Below are 17,843 nucleotides of genomic sequence, written 5' to 3'. Positions count from 1 at the left end.
TCTAAAATCAATGCTCAAGTTTCCACCTTAGGAAACTAGAAAAAAAGAAAAAGAGCAAATTACATCCAAATAAGCAGAAGAAAAGAGAAAAGAATCAATAAAATTGAAAACAAGAGATCAATAGAGAAAATCAATGAAACCAAAAGCTGGTTTTTTGAAAAGATCAATAAAATTGATAAGCCTTTAACCAGGCTAACAAAGGATAAAAAGAGAAAAGATGCAAGTTACTAACATTAGAAATGAAAGAGTTGACATCATTACAGATCCTTCAGACATTAAAAGGATAATAAAGGAATACTGTGAACAACTTTATGCCCACAAATTTGGTAACCTAGATAAAATATCTTTCCTTGAAAGACACAATCTGTCAACACCCATACAGGTGTTGTAGGATAGTGTGGTATAAAAATAGACAACCTGAATAGGTCTATACCCAGTAAATAAATTAAATCAATAATTAATAGAATAATTAACAGAAAGTACTAGGCCCAGATGGGTTCACTGGTGAATTCTACCAGACATTTAAGGAAGAAATATCAATTCTATAAATCTCTTAGAGATTCTAGAAGCAGAGGGAATACTTTCTTAACTTATTCTATGAGGCCAGCATCACCCCAATACCAAAACCAGACAAAGACCTTATAAGAAATGAAGGCCACAGACCAGTATCTCTCATAAACACAGATGTAAAAATCCTCAACAAAATATTAACAAATTGAATTAAACAATGTAGAAAAAAAATTATATAACAAGCAAGTGGGATTTATTTCAGGTATGAAAGGCTGGTTCAACATTTGAAAATCAGTTAAAGTAAACCATCACATCAACAAGCTAAATAGAAAAATTATATGAGCATATCAATCATGTAAAAAAGTATTTGACAAATCCAACATCCTCTCATGATAAAAACTCTTGGTAAACTAGGAATAGAGGCAAAAATCCACAACTTGATTAAAAAAAAAAAATCCTCCAAGGAACCTCCAGCTAATGTCCTACTTAATGGTGAGAAACTAGAAGGTTTCCCAATAGAATCAGGAACAAGGAAGTATGTCCCTTTTCACTACTCTTTTTCAACATTGTACTGGAAATCCTAATTGGTACAATAAGACAAGAAAAGGAAATAAAAGGTATACTGGGGAGAAGGAAGAGCTAAAACTGTCTTTGTTCACAAATAACTTGATTGTCTATGTAGAAAATCTGAAAGAATAAAATTTAACTGCAAACTTAAAACTGCTCTCAAGAACCTGGTGTTTTTAACAAATAGAGAGCAAAAATCAGAATGACAAGGAGGAATTGACTTATCCACCATCACAATAGGACATTTTAATGCATCTTTCTGTAATTTACAAACCAAGTAGATAAAAAGTAAAAATAAAAATCAGTAAGACTACTGATGATTTGATCAACACAAATAATGCTTGACTTCCACAGAACTCTGCACTACTCAATTTAGGAAAAGATTCTTTTCAAGAATCCATGATATGTTTTACAAAAATTGGCCACATACTGGTATGAAAAGCAAATCTAAACAAGGTTCAAAGAATTGGACATACAGATGACATACAGATTCATAGAGATCACATTCTCAAACAATGAAGTAAGGGGCAACAACAAAAAATATATACATTTGGAAATTAAAACATATAATCTAAACAACTCATGCCATGGGTCAAAGGAAAACTAATGGTCTGAGACTCCAAACTTCCACGAGGTGAAACAGCTAATAAAAAATCTCTGATGGTAAAATAACTGAAGAACCTTTAAGAAAAGAGGGTCCAATGCAAATTGAAACTGTTTTTACTTCTTCAGCATTGTCTGTGTTAACAGGACCTCTCTCAGCTAATGATCATATGTCAATCATGATTGGCCTTGCTTATCGCAGGTCCATAACTGAACCCATCACTATGGATAGAGAGATGGAATCTTGTGATTGGCCATCCTGGGCTAGGTTTCAGCTCTGTGAAGATGGAAGTAGGGGTGGGAGCATTTTGACCCTTAGATCCTCTGAGATGACATGGGGCCACAAAAGAGGTCCCTCCTGGGAAGGAAGCTTGACAAACAAAATCACCCTTCTTCCCATAAATGCAATTCTATAAAGACTCCTGAGTAGCAAAATACAATGACTCTATAAACAAAAACTAAAAACCAAAATCATGTCTAGTTGCCATACTGAGTCCAAAGTTCAGGATTTCTGGTGATGCGTTTAACCACCATCACTACCTCCCCCAGCATACCCAAGACCCAATGACAAAGGGACAGCAGAAATACTGCCATAAGTTTCCCATTCAGCGATGAGGACAAGGAAAAAGCATGCAAAGCAGTTCTAGTACACTCCAAGTTCTGCAGGGTAGGAAGAAGGACAGCCCCAGGCAGTCTTCTGAGTCAGATGACCCAACTGCCCCCTTCCTACTAATCGAAAAGACAACCCTTGTTTCGAGATTTCCACGGCCACTTCTGAGTAAGGTGAAGGGAAGACTCTCCATTGAGGGGCTACTTTAATGGCCACTTCCTTTCAGAATAATTGTTGGGCCTTGGACTGCCCTGGGGTTTGAGCAGTCACACACCACTGTTCATCAAGCTTGAGATTTTTCTGGATATATAATATCCCCACAATCCTAGTGAGAAGCTGTTCTATTTGGGTTTACAAACTCTGTTAACTAGTAACTAACTCTACAAGTCTATTTCTGGTCATGGTCCTTGAACTGGACTTGCCCTTGAGGTTTCTGACTCAGAGATAATCATGCCATGGGTCAAAGGCCATGATCATGACCAGGGGAGGTCCCAAGTATGACCCAAGTTTCTGCCTTTGGTCTTGTGTTCAAATTGAGGGCTCCCTTCTAGACTTGAAGTGGGAAACAGAGCTCATCTGATACCTACCTCCAGTCTGCATCCCAGTGCCTGGTGGGAAAAGAGAATTTAACTCCAATTATAGGTCAGTCTAGGGGTGGATCCAGCTATAGGTATAGCTGCATCTTGAGGCTCAAATATACTCTCAAGCCTCTGTCTCTTCTCCCTTTTCAGCTCTGCTTGCCTCTGCGTGGCCTCATGCTAAATGAGGTTGTGTCCATATGATGGGAAAGATAGCCTCTGGAAGCCTCAGATTCATACCCTTTCAACTTATCAAACAACTAAGAGGCTCTCCCTCCCCATATCAATCCAAGGCAATCTTCTGGCCGATCCTGAGTTATATAACCAGGCCTGGAATCATGTGGGTGGGGCATTTTGGCCAGCTTGAGCCAGGCGCCAGGATCACTGCAATGGGGGTAAAAGATGGGGCTGGGTACTATGATTGGCAGTTCTGTAGGGACTCTATGGAGTGGGGTGAAGTGCTTCAAAGGAACGGACGACAAAGACAAGGAAGGTCCACAATAGAGGGGCAAGAGAAAATGAGGGCCAAATAGTGGGATAGAGCATGGAAAGTAACTCTGCACGAATATAATAAGGGACCTCCAATCCGCCTCGAGTTTCCTGACAATCAAACCCAAGAGGGAAACATGATCGGTGATGCAAACCAGACGCCAGCCGAGCTCTCCAGACCCAGGGGAGGTCCCAAGCATGACCCGAGTTTCTTCCGTTTCCCCGGAGGCTTACTTTCTCAGGGTTCTTGATCCCACAAGGGGGACCTGTTCCACACCATATGGCTTCCAGATGTGAGGCTTACCTTTTCTTTGACGTCTACAAAAGATTCCACTCACGCAAAGTACTTAGTGAAGATTTATACAGGAAACCAGGTTTGGATGGAGGGTGGTCTTCAAATGTCCTGTGGCTCCTCTGATGGGCTGAACTGTGCTTCCCCCAAAACTTCTGTGTTGAAGTCCTAGTGCCCCAGTACCTCCGAATGTGACTGTATTTACAAATAGGGTCTTTAAAGGTGAAGTTCGAGTAAGGTGATTAGGGTGGCCTAATCCAGCACGACTGATGTCTTTATGCGAAGAGGGGATTAGGACACAGGCATCGAAGGAAGACCGTGGAAAGACACAGCAAGAAGGCAGCCACCTGCAAGCCAACAAGAGAGGCTTTAGAAGAAACCAATCCTGCCCACACCTTGATTTTGGACTTCTAGCCTCCAGAACCAAAGGAAAATCCATTTATGGTATGTGAGCCCCCCCCCCCCCCCGGTCTGTGGTGCTCTGTTATGGCTGCCCCAGCAAGCAGCAAGCCCCTCTGTCCCTGGCCTTCGCCTCGCTGGCCACCTCACAGACACCTCTTCCTACTCTTCCCCTGGCTCCTCTCCTCCTTCTCAGGGGTCAAATTCCCCTCTGTATCTCAATCTGTGCCTTGCCCTGAGTCGCTTGGCCTATAAAAGCACCCAGTTCTTGGGCTTCTTACCCCCATGCCTCCAGCTTATCAAAATATTTTCCCAAACGAGGACTGTTCGCTACCTAAGAAGAATTCTGCTACCAACAATTAAGACCAAAATATGTCCCCTTGTTTTAGCACTGTGCTTATGATGAAGACAATCCCTGTGTTAGACAAGGGTCCCTATGATCCTCACATCAGGGAAACTGAGTCAGGCTCAGGTCATCCACTACACACACCCACAATAAGCCCAATCATCTCAAATACACGGCTAAGGGCCCAGCACCCAAGGGCAGTGATAATGAAAGCAAGTGGGTTACTTTGAGGGAAAGTCAGTGGTCAAAAGGAGGAGTCCAGGAGCATAACCCTTGTTAGTCTGGCTCAGTCAAATCTAAAGGAGGAGATATCCTGCATATTCTCCAGGTAATCCTCTGTGAACATTATTTCTCAAGGGTTAAGACTAGGGCTGGCAGCAGCAGTTCTGAAAACCTCACAAGGCCACAGCACGCCAGCATTACTGTTGTAGGTTATAGCAGATCCATATAATTTTAAAAATCAACCAAACTGTTGATAAGGCAACATACCATTATGATGCCCATTTTACACCTGGGGAAATTGATAATCAGCTTGGTTCAGTAAGGTCAAGGTCAGAGCCAAAGTTTATACCCTGGTCTATTTGATGTTGAAGCCTCAAAGCTTCTAAAATTTAGTTCTTGATCTCATTCCTACTTAGTTTGGAAAAGCATATATATTGTGGCTAAGAGCAGAGATGGGCTTCAAATCCTGGTTCTATTACTTAGTAGATTTTGTGTTAATTACTTAACCATTCTGCGCTTTCGTTTCCTTAACTGTAAAGTGAAGTCTGTCGTAATATTTGTCTCATAGGGTTGCTGTGATATTAACTGAGCTTTGAACACTGTCTGCCGTGTAGCTGGGAATCAATGCACTATTATCATTCTTCACCAGTTAGAGCTGTCTCTAACCTCTGTCTTACCTTCAGCAATGGATACGTAATGAGCACCTGCTTTGAGGCTCAGCTCAGCCCCTGCTTTCAGGCTGCCTTAGTGGGTGGCAGGGGGCTAGCGGAGTCAACAGCTGGGATACTGTAACCCCATTGTGGGTGGTGAGAACTGTTATAGCAGCTGGGGCAGCGGGCTTCAGAGAACAGCCATCTGCGCGGGGGAGGAAAAGGTGCACAGAGTAACCATGTCTGCTCCGGATCTAGGAGAATGAGTAATGATTTTGCAGGAGAGACATCATCATCAGGAGCTGGGGGTCCGTGGTGGTAGGGGAGGCAGAGCCTTTCTGAGCAGTTTATTGGAAGAAAGGATGTTTGGGGCTGGGGGCGTAACGGCCGAGATCAGAGATGCTTTTCCACTACAGGGATGGCTCAGACTGGTGTTTTAAATAGTTCTGGCCAGCATGGGTGGGAGGGTGTCAGTAGGATAAGAATGGGTGGCCGGCTAGGCATCTACTGTTGAGAAAAATTGCATGCAGATCCCAACATGCCTGGGCACGAGTTCTTCAGGAACTCATAGGCTGAGTGTGCCAGACTGTGCTGAGGAGCAGGAAGGTTCCATCCTGGGCGGCTGGGCATGAGCTCTCAGGCTTCTTCCCTCTGCCTCAGTTTACCCTGTGAGGGATGTAATACTCCAGCAAGACCCTCGAAGCTTTGTGAGGCCTGAGGCTGCTGTAAATGAGAGAAGGATCAGATCGTCTGGCCCTGAGCTTTGGAGCCCAGCTCAAGGGAGCTGAATGAAACACGGAACTTCTCACGCAAACAGTCCAGCTGAGGCACGGCTGCCGTGTTGCTGATAAAAGCAGGGAGTTTCCTACATTGCGCCAGTGCATGCCCTCTGCAAGTTTCACGGGCCCCTCGGGCAGATGAACTATCACGAGACCAGCAGGAGCCTGGGCGCGCACCTGCTCCTTTCCCTCGGCAGGAATGCTCTGACACCCGAGCTCTACTGAAGAGCGAGAACTGTCGGGGTAGTTTGCAGACTCACCATACACGTTACAGTAGTAACATCTCCAAGAAAGCCTGCTGTTTGGGAAATAACCTAGTAAAAAGTGGCCAAATCAAAGAAAGGAGGGAAAGAAGGAGGCTTCATCCTCAGGGGCCGGAAGTAAGCAGCCAGCACCAGTCCCTCCTGCTAAGCACACCCCCAGCCCGGCGCCTGGCCTTGGAGCCTCCCTGTCCACTGGGCCTGACCTTCTCGTCCCTGAAGGAGCCTTTGCCACCCTTTGCTGGCTAGCCTGTGTTCCTGCCACAGCCTTCCTGCCGCTGGATCTGCCCTGCCCCGATCGGGTGTCTTCTCTCCGGCCAGATAACCTGAACCCACCTCCAGGGCGCCCCTTCCACTTTGGCCAGCGTCTGTCCACACCCCAATGAAGCCCACCTCCTTGTCCCTCAGGTCGTCCCTCTGGACACTGGGCATCAGCGAAGGCGAGCCTGGTGGAACCTATGTTACTGGGTAGACCTAGGGAAGTCCCTCTCCAAGGCTGGCTGTGCAAATACCAGCTGTTTATCAGGAGCGGCTTGTGGCTGTGGGTCCTTCCTCTCACGTCTTTTGTTTCTTTCCAAAACGCCAAGCACAGAGGAATTGTCTCACCAATGCCATTCAGATGGAAATGTGGGCCACAGGACACCTGCATCTTTTTCAGTCGTGTCTCTGCTTCATTCTAGGGGGAGCCCTTGCTGGGCAGCGGGGGGCTCGTGGCGCTGGCTGGGCTCCGCTGTGAGGGGTGAGCCCCGGAGGGTGGGATGAGGAGCCAAGGAACGGAAGGCAAGCTCCTTCTGCTTCCTTGTTTCCTTGTTCTCCTCCCTTCTCCACTCCCGCGGGCACACGCTTCTGAAGTGCTTCCGGCCTGGGCCGCAGACACCCGGGAGGTTTCCTGGCCGACATACGGGTTCTCCGTCTGGACACGGGCAGGGGAATCCTGGTGGCAGCAGCAGCAGCACTCTGGAGCCCAGACGGAAAATGCCAAGAGGAGCTCTAAGAAATGATTGCTGCCTCTTGGCTTCACTTTTGTGCCTGGTGTGCGGAGCCAGGCGGACCATCCGCTTCCTGCCCGGGTCACGGAGCGCGGCCCTGACACTCTGCCGAGCGCCCTGGGACGCAGGAGGGTAGTAACAGCACGTGCCCGCACAGGCCTGGCTGCTCGGGAGACTGGGTCAGTGCGCGGTTTCTCTCACTCCCCACTGCCCTCCGAGGTATTACCGCCTCCCTTTCGAGGGTGAGAAGAGGGGCCTGGAGAGGCTGAGGGCTTGCCCCATGCCACACAGAGGAGCCTCTGTGCTGCGGGTTCCATGCTCTTTCCACACAGACTGCACCACGCGGCCGTCAGGAGGGGCGGGGCTGTCTCATGCTCTCTGGACGCATGCGCCTTCCCCGCGCCGTCCCTCTCTCCTTCCTTCCTGGACAGAGCAGCACGGGTTTGCTGCCCTGCTGGCATGGGGCTCCCTGGGCTTGCGCTAGAGGCGAGGAGCTTCGAGGCAGCCATTACAAGCGTTGTGCATCCTCCGTCTCGAGGACGGGTACCAGAGCCTGTGGTGCTGTTGGCACAGGGCAAAGTGGAGTACGGGGCAGGGGGCAAGGGAAGCGGGGCGGGGGCTACCCTTGCCTTGGGGAGTTTAATTAGCTCCTGTTCTGAAGGGTGCCGGCGAAAGTGTGCATGAAGACTAAAAACCTGAAAGCAAACAGCTGTTCCTTTTGTACGGTTAAGAACTTGCGAGGGCGCAAGTTCAGGTTTCTCAACATAGTTTCAGGTCAACTACAATTAGAACTCTCATTACTGCCCCCAGGTTAAATTCCATGGCTGCTTTTGCCCTAGAACAAAGCTCGGGCTTTCAGACTTCCTGAAGCCACCGTAATGAAGCTCTTCTGGTTGCATTTTTTCCCCTTCTGACTAAATTTGGGGGCCACTTCTGGGATGCCCTTCTCCTTGCTTAAATTCAACTCCCGCTCCCTGGCGCGGTGCTGGGGGTTTTCACCTCCACGATCTCATGAAATTCTCCCAGCCAGCCCATAAGTTCGGTTTCCTCTCTCAAAGTCAGAGATGAGGAAATTGAGTTTTCAAGTGGTTAAGTTGTTCGTCCCACGTCACCAGGCAGCAGGTGGAGCCCGCAGTTCCAGCTACTCGCTGACGTGTGTGGACATGTCGAAACCCATCCGGGGTTAGAAACTCTCCTAACCCTCTCAAAGCGTTCCGTTGTCTTGTTTACGTTTCTCTCACAGCCACCCCACAGCCTCAGCCACACCTGTCAAGTTATTCAGCTACTCATATGGCTGGATTCACTAGTCTGGGCCTCCCTTTTAAGGGCTGACCTTCCCCAGCGTCCCTCCTCATCCTCTCAGGACAAGGAATTTCATCACAGACTACAAAGGCTCTCTGACGCTCTGTGAAGAAGGGCCTATTCCCTCTGCCTGAAACGTGCCTCCCTCTGCACCAGCTATTCCCACTCTAGCGGATGGAAGTAGCTATAGATTTTGTTTATGCAACAGGTTTTCTCATCCCCGGTTTTCTGATAACAGTGTTCTTCCCCCCCCCACCCCAACCCCCAGCTTTGGGGAACTTCCTCCCTTAGTCTAATCCTCAGCTGTCCAGCATGGTTCTCCTCTATCCCCTGGCAACAGAGGAGAGATGTGTGACTGAGATTTGGCTATTCAGGGGACCCGATCCCTGGGACCATCACGATGGGTTCAAGGATGAGCCTGTGACTGATCCAAGGATTACAATTTTTTCCTCTTCAAGCAATGGTGCAATGAATATTCTGTACGGGTACCGACATCTGCTTTCATTTGTCCAGTTATTCCCATGGGATAAATGCCTGGTTTGAAATTGCTGAGTCATATGTATGTATGTTTTAAATGTTGGTATGTTTCGTGAGGTTGCCCTCCAGAAAAGTTGGCCCAAAGTTACACCATCCCAGCAAGATGGGAGAGCTGGTTCTGCACACCCCAGCCACAGCTGGTGTTGTCAATCTTTAACTATTTACCCGTCTGAGAAGTGAGGACAGCTGTTGAAATCTGTTCCCAATCCTGGGCCTCTTTTTGGGTCATGTTCCCACATGCCTGTCCCTATAGTTACCTACCCCGGCTTTGCTTCTAAATCTCTTGCCTGGTCCTTCATCCAACTTTATTGGTCTCCTTGTATCCTGTTCTCACTCCACTAGACTGGAAAAAGAGTCTTTACCTTATACACCCTCCTTTGCCCCCTAGCTCCTTGCAGGTGCTAAGAACAGTTTGGACCCCAATAATTATTTTTTGAATGAATGAATAAAAGATAAATGAATGAACACCCTTCTATGATCCACCTATTTCCTGTACAGTTCCGAGTGGTGCCATGTTGTTGGGTCTGTGCTACCCTGAATAGAGAGATAAATGCCCAAGAACATCAGGTTTAAGGAATCCGCCTTCAAACACACACACACTCATTCCTTCTCTGAATCATGATGACTTATTTCCCCGTGAGCTCTTAAGTCCAGTCAGATCCCTTCATCTCTAAGTGGCACACTGAGTTCTAGGAAGGGTCATACTCCTTTCAGAGCATTTCTACCATCCCAATCAATCCACAGACATTGCAGCATCAAGTTCAATTTTACATTTCTGTGCCCCTGAGTTCTGACTGTACGTGGAATCCAGAAAAATAATTAGCATTTGCTGAGTGCTCACTCTTTGCCAGACTGTGTGCTAGGCATTTAAAATACTTCACTAGTCACATTCTTCACAGTCCCTGTGATGTCCACAGGCTCTTTTAAAGGGAATTTCCACTCTGGCCATTCCCAGAGGGAAGGTGAGGGGCAGGAATAGCTTGGCTGCCATAATTTATACCTCAACTTTTGTTCATCAGTCAAGTTCTGTCTTTAAAATTTAAGCCTTCCACGTTTCTTATTAGGTCTAGCCTTGGCTGGTTAATCTTTCGGCGTGGAGTAAATGGGATCCCCCCTCCTTTTTTTGATGTTGTGACATTGACTATTGTTTGTTTATTAGAACATGATTTTTGTAGGTTGATTTTGTATTTGGCCACTTTTCTAAACCCTCTCACTTTTATGAGTTTTTCAGTGTATTCTCTTTGATTTTCTAAGGAGACAATATCTTTTAAGTAGTAAGTCTTGTAATGAACAAGGTAATGATGGTATTTTAACAGTGTTTGGAGATACAATTCACATACTATACAACTTACCCATTTAAAGGGTAAAATTGGGTGGTTTTTTTTAGCATATTCACAGGTGTTCAACCGTCATCACAATTAATTTTAAAACAATAAATGGCAATTTTTAAATTCTTTTTTTTCTTCCTAATTGAATTGGTTAGGATCACCAGTAGACTTGTTAGTAGTAGTAATCGTGATGATGGGCAACTTTGTCTCATTCCTGATGTCTGCTTTTTCACCATTGAATAGGATGTTTGCTAACGGGTTTTGGTAGCTGGACTTTATCAAGATAAGAAAGTTTCCTTCTACCTGTAGCTTGCCAAGAATTTTATGTTCTTATTTAGAAATAGGCACACACTTTATCAAATATATTTATCAAGGCATTTATTGTGGTGGGAATAATCTTTTCTGCCTTTTAATCTATTAACGTAGCAAATTAAGAGAGTCTCTGCTTAAAATCATCTTTGTAGTCTCTACGTATAACCCTTTGAAAACACCATTGGATTCAATTTGCTGATAGTTTATTTAGAATGTTGGGCCTTTAACTTTTTAGTGCAATTAGTCCATAGTTTCCCTTCCTTCTTTGTTGGTTTCTTTCCTTTTTTTTTTTTTTTTTTTAAATGTGCTGTGGTGAGCCAAGGTCACACTTTTCTCGGTTGTTTCCAAGTACCGAGTAAGCAAGACTGAGGAAGTACACGCCTAGCTATTTCTGCTCAGTGTGTGACTCTTCTAATGGACAGTCTCTGCTCCAGAGCTTCTCATTGGGTGGGCAAAGACTTGGTCAGATCTGCATCCTGGTCTGACAGCTTCCCCTGCCTAACCCAGATGCCACCCTTTTTCTTGCACAAGTGTTTTTGCCCAAAAAACTGCTCTCCTAACTCTAGCTGGCTTCCCAGAGCCCCCATTAGACACATACGCCATCTTTCCAGCTTGGCATCTAGACTTGTAGACTTGCGTTTCCTACACTCTGGAAGGATTCATGTACCATAGAGACAGTCAGGTCCTTGAAAATCAGGTGTAATTTACCAATGAAACCATCTGAACCTGGTTTTGGTTTTTTGTTAAAGGGAAAGAACTTTGACAACAGTTCTAATTTCTTCTGTGTTTATTGGCCTTTTCAGGGTTTCTGTCTCCTCTCAAATTTTGATAATTTGCATCTTCCTAGAAAACTCAACATTTCTACCTAGATTTAAAAAATTTTTATTAACATTAATTTCTTTTTAGTAATTTTTAGAATGCTTTAAAATCTCAATAGTTGTTTCCTTTTTCATTTCAAATGTTAATTATTCTTTAAATTTTTATTCATATATCTTATGAGATTTAGTTAGATTTGTTTATAGCAATATGGTCTTTTCAAAGATCAAGATTTAGTTTATTAATCAAGTTTATTTTCCATGTGACTATTCCACCTCATTAAATTCTGCTAATTTTTATTTTCCATCCACCTAATTTCTATGGGTTTATTTTTGCTGACCTTTCATTCCAGCTTTTTGATCTTAAGTCTTCCTTCATTTATTCTGAATTCTTCTTGTTTCTAATAAATTTCCCCTGAGTCCACTTGGATCAAGTCCCATAAGTCCCTGAAAACAAAGTCTCATTGTGGCTTATTTCTAGTTTATACTTTCCTTTTCAACATAAGAGTTACTTTAAAAGAGGCTTTAAAATTTCCAGTGAAAAGATTTTTATTTTGCTACTTTTTGTGTTTTGTTTTGCTTTTTAATTTCTAATTTTATTGTGTAGTGACCAAATAATGAGATTTGTGTGCTTTCTGGAATTTATTGGGATTCTCTTTGTGGTCAAATACATGGCTAGTTTGTAAAAGGGCCATGGGGGTCTGGAAAAAATGAGTACTCTCTTTGTTGGGTACAATGTTTTATTTATATGTGTTAGATACATTTCAGAACTCTGTGGTGTCCTGCATTGAAGCCTATAACTATCTGTCTTTTTAGTGGACTGTAGCTTTTATCAATAGGAACTAACCCATGTTTGCTGGGATGATTTTTATTTTATTTTATTTTATTTTTTGATTTTATGTGTGTATTTGAGAGAGAGAGACCTCACGAGCAGGGGGAGGGGCAGAGGGAGAGGGAGAAGCGGATTCCCTGTTGAGCAAGGAGCCTGACGTGGGGCTCGATCTCAGGACTCTGGGATCATGACCTGACCTGAGCCAAAGGCAGATGCTTAACCGACTGAGCCACCCAGGCGCCCCTATTTTATTTTTTTTAATAATAATTTTTTATTATGTTACGTTAGTCACCATACAGTACATCCTTAGTTTTTGATGTAGTGTTCCATGATTCATTATCTGTGTATAACACCCCGTGCACCATGCAATATTTATTTTTTTAAATTGTAGTAAAAGACACATAACATAAAATTTGCCACTTTCACCATTTTTAAGTATACAGGGCCGTGGCATTAAGTACACCATCACATTTGTTGTGCAACCATCACCACCATCCACCCACAGAATTCTTTTCATCTTGCAGAACTGAAACTCTGTACACAGTAAGTAACAGCTCCCCACTCCTCTCTCCTCCCAGTCCCAGCTGCCGCCATCCTACCGTGTCTACTCTAGGACCCCCCTGTGAGTGGAATCACACAGTATTCATGCCTTTGCGACTGGTTTGTTTCGCTTACATCATGTCCTCAAGTTTCATCTATGTTGTTGCCTGTGACAGAATTTCCTTCCCTTTCCAGGCTGTCATATTCCGCGGTGTGTACAGACTACCTTTTGTTGTTGATCTAATCGTCTGCTGAGGGACACTTCAGCCACCTTCCCACTAGCTGCCGTGAATAACGCTGCTATGAACATGGGTGTACAAACATCGCTTTGAGTCCCTGTTTCCAGTTCTTTGGGGGCATATACCTAGACGTGGAATGGCTAGATCATGTGGTAATCCTATTTTTAATTTTTCTCCGTAGTGGCTGCACCGTTTTACGTTCCCACTAACAATGCGCGAGGGTCCAGTTTCTTCACATCCTTGCCAACACTTGTTTTCTACTTTTTGCGTTTTATTTATGGTAACTATCCTAATGGGTGTGATGTTTAAATTATTGTTTCTGGTTTCATAGTTGTTAAGTGACATATGATACCTGTCTGGGTATTATCTATTTCCTTCTGCCTTTATTTTTTTTCTTCAAGTTTTTATTTAAATTCCAGTTAGTTAACATATGGTGTAATACTGGTTTCAAGAGTAGAATTTAGTGACTCATCACTTACATGTAACAGCCGGTGCCCATCACCCATTTCACCCCTCCTCCCACCCACCTCACCCTCCCAACGTTCATTTTGTTCTCTAGAGATAAGAGTCTGTTTTATGGTTTGCTTCTCTCTCTCTCTTTTTCCCCCCTATGTTCATTTGTTTTGTTTCTTTCTACCTTTATTTTCAAGCTTTCTGCATAATTTCCTTTTAGATATACCTTTTGGAAATAGGATATAACTTTCTTTTTTTCTTTTTTTTTAACCTAAACTGACAATCTAGGTCTTGCAATTGGCTAATTTAGCCTATTCGTGGGTACTCTGATTACTTATACAACTGGATTTATTCTTATATTGTTTGTATGTTCTTTATCATATTTTCTTCCCTTTTTTTCTATCTTTTCTTCAGCTGATCAATTTTTCTTTCTTCCATTGCTTTTCTTATTGTGGGTTGGAAATTATATATTCTATTTCTATTCTTTTGGTAGTTACCATTAACTTTTTAAGACATACTTAAACATAATTTTCTAAAGCATTTTAAATTCGTCTAGATCAAAAGTTAGCAAACTATGGCCTGTGTGCCAAATCCAATCCATCGTCTACCTTTGTACGTCCTGCAGGTAAGAATAATTTTTATGCTTTTAAGTAGCTGAAAAAACTCAAAGGAAGAATATTTTGTGACACATGAAACTTCCATAATTCAAATTTCAGCATCCACAAGTGAAGTTTTATTGGAACATAGCCACATTTTTTTTTGCCTACAAATCACCTAGAGCTATAATGGTAAAGCCCAAAATATCTGCAATTGGCCCTTTACTGAATAAATTTGCTGATTTCTGGTCTAGATATCTCCCCCCCCCCGCCCAAACGAGGTAAAGATTAATACTGAGATTAGTGCTTCCTTTGAATCTCCAAATCTTACTCCATGCCACCCCTATGTTACACTTGGGATTTTGGTTCTAGAAACCAGAAACAACCCAAATGTCCATCAGTAGGTGAGCAGATAAGCCAATTGTGGTACATCGATACAATGGAATGCTACCCAGTGATAAGAAAACACTGAACTGTTGAAACACACACATCTGAAAGCATGATGCTAAGTGAAAGAAACCAAATGCAAAAGGCTACATACCGTATGATAATATGTGACATTCTAGAGAAGACAAAACTACAGTGATAGAAAGCAGATCTGGGCTTTCCAGGGGCCAAAGGTAAAGGAATGGTGATTGGCTCTAAAGAAGCATGAAGGAACTTTTTGGAGTGATGAAAATATGTTATATCATGATTGTGGTAGTGGTTACACAACTGTATACATGTGTCAGAATTCAACCAATTGTATACGTTAAATTGCTGTTTTATTGTGTACACATTTTACCTCAATAAAGCTGATTTAAAAGCCTTTTCTGGGCAAAACTACCCTTTGGTGGGGAAAAAAAAATCTATGATGAGAAGGAGCACGAGAGAACTCTCTGAGGAGAGGGGAATGTTCTATATTTTGATGGGGGGTTATATTACACAATTTAACACATTTGTCAAAAATCAGCTCTTGTATGCTCGAAACTTGCGCCTTTCATTGGATGTAAATTTTACATCAAAGAAAATGCACCAAATATTGAACTTTAGTTAATGATACGTATGCTTGAATATTTAGGAGGAAGTATACAGATGTCTGTAATCTACTTTGAAATATATAAAAAATAAGACGGATAAATGAATGACTCAGTGGAGAGTATGTGATAAAGCAAGTAGAATTAAGTATTAATGGTAGAATCTAGGTAGTGACTGTTCTCGTTAAAATTTAAATCCCTGTTCTGCCTTGAAGACATTTGTGTTCATATAGGGTAGCTGCATGTGAGACACATCTGGCCCCAGCCTTAAATTATCTCATGTATAAAGAAATAAAAGCCAGGGAGAAGACAGGGCGGGACCAGTGTACTCGCCTAGTTTGAGCCAGCAGCTCACCTGGTCCTTCCTACTTTTGAGGCCCTGCTGTCCCTGTTGATATTCCATAGAGTCCCTTTCTTACTAAGCCTGAGAGAATTGAAGGAGTCTAAGTAGTCTCCTGGGACGTGGTTTATGGCTGCAACCCTGGCAGTGTGAGAAACTTCTGGAACCCCACTTGGAAAATGGAAAAGCAGTAGAGTCCTGGTATGTTAGCACTAGTAGAAGGGCCTTAGACACCACTTCACAGATAAGGAAACTGGTCTAGACAGGGTCAGTGGCTGCCTACGCCCACACAGTGCTGTGATAGCAGGGCCGGTACTCCGCCCCAAGTCTCCTTGCTTCCAGCCCTATTTGGGCTGCAGCCAATCTGATGGTTTCCTGAGAGGCACTGATGGGAGGAGTCCTGCAATTTATGAGGTAGTAGCAGCCTTACTGTGAGAGGACGTGGGTACCACTCCCAGCTCTGCAACCTTGGGCAAGTTACTTCATCTCTTAGTTCGGCTTTCCTCAGGGGTAATAATACCATCTCCCTCCTGGGGTGTTGTGTGGTTTCAATGGACCGTTGTCTGTGGAGCAGTTAGCACAACGCCTGGACCCAGGAAGCGCTCACTCCCTGGAAGCAGTGTCACGGGCGTTACTAGCACAGGCACTGTTCTGAGAGTCTGGGAAGCCAGATCTTGGCTCTAGTGCTACCCTTGCTAGCTGTGACTGTAATCCTCACAACAATCCCCAAGGGAGGAGTTTTTTCCACATTTTACAAATAAGGAAACGGATACGCCTGTCCAACCACAAGTCTTCAGATCTGGATCAAACACAAAGCCTGTTTTCTGATAATCCTCTTGGCAGTTCTCAGCAAAATGACCACTCAGCCATCCACCTGTTGTGTTCTCAAACTCCTTCCGCTTCAGATGTTCAGTTATGCCAAGGGGCCATCCTGAACCCCATCACAGGCATCATCTGGGGGCTTGTCCTAAGTGGTGATTTTGCCCCCACCCCCCACCCCGAGCTACAAAACAGAATCTCTGGGGGCGGGGCCAAGGATCTACAAAGCCCAGACGTGCTGTGCTGAGGAACTGATAAGAGAGGGTTGGTGGGGAGTCCCTTTGGATCTGCTTAGACCTCGCAGTGATCAGGTTCGGGGCGGAGCGTCTGCCGCATCGGATGCTGGCATTCCTGCTGTATCTCTTTTATGCTAACACTCATGCTAACATGTTTGATGCTGACGCTCGCCCTCCACACTATCGACTGATGTCTCCCCCGACACGTCCTCCAAGGTGCGTGCAGAGCTCGCTCTGGGAGTTTTTCCTTTTCATCTCACTGGAGCGCACAAGCACTGAATCGTTTAATGAGGATTCTAGCACAGACTCAACAGCCAGGGGGCTGGTTTGTGAGGGCTGGTCCTCAATCACAGCCGTGGGCCGCCCTGGCAGGGACAGTGCTTGGAGGAACCAAGTAAGACTGCCTGGCCACACAGGAAGCTGCACAATGAACCCTGCGTTTCCTCAACCACCAACTCGCCATGCTGTCGTCTAAGAACTCATCACATATTATCAAATGTACGCAGGGAGAGCTCTCGAAGCCAAGTCTAGTCCACACAATATTGCTGGAGGCAGACGGGGTTAGGGGAGTAAAAGAGGGACAACACGGGAAATTCGCTCATCCTCCTGGCCAGACCCAGCTCCCCTCACCGCCCTCATCTCTGTTTCATTGACACTTTCCCGGCTCCTGCTCCTTATCATTCCCAGTTCAGATGACCTCCCACCTCCACCACCAGAGGCAGAAGCTACCCCGAGTCCAACAGGCAGCTGGAAAACCGTTCTGGAGTTTGAGCCTCTGGCAGGGAAAATCTCACCTCTTAACCAAACTTGATCCCTGGCAGGGAGAACCTTGCTCCAAATCTGGCCCCCTGCCCAGCAGGGTCCAGTGCCAGGGTGTGCCTGGCATGAGATTAAGTTATGTAACATATTAGCAGTAGAGTCGCATTTAATAAAAGCCAAAGAGCTTCTGAACACACATGTTGCAGGAGGAAAAAAGCAAGTTGGAGCTCTGGGGGAGGGGGGGCAGAGGCAGGGCCTGGGCTGGCTGTGGGGGCCGATGTGTCTCTTAGGACCGGAGGCCCAGGGTCCTAAGAGCCCTGGAGGAATCTTTGCTAGGGCTTGGCAACAATGGCCATTCATCCCACAATGTTTATTGGCACTGTTCCAGACACGGGGGCTATAAAGATGAGAGTCAGAGATGCTGG

Source organism: Ursus maritimus, unplaced genomic scaffold (assembly GCF_017311325.1).
Source record: "Ursus maritimus isolate PB19 unplaced genomic scaffold, ASM1731132v1 scaffold_6, whole genome shotgun sequence".
Taxonomy (NCBI): domain Eukaryota; kingdom Metazoa; phylum Chordata; class Mammalia; order Carnivora; family Ursidae; genus Ursus; species Ursus maritimus.
The sequence above is the reverse complement of the archived record's forward strand: the minus strand, read 5'-3'. Positions refer to the sequence as shown.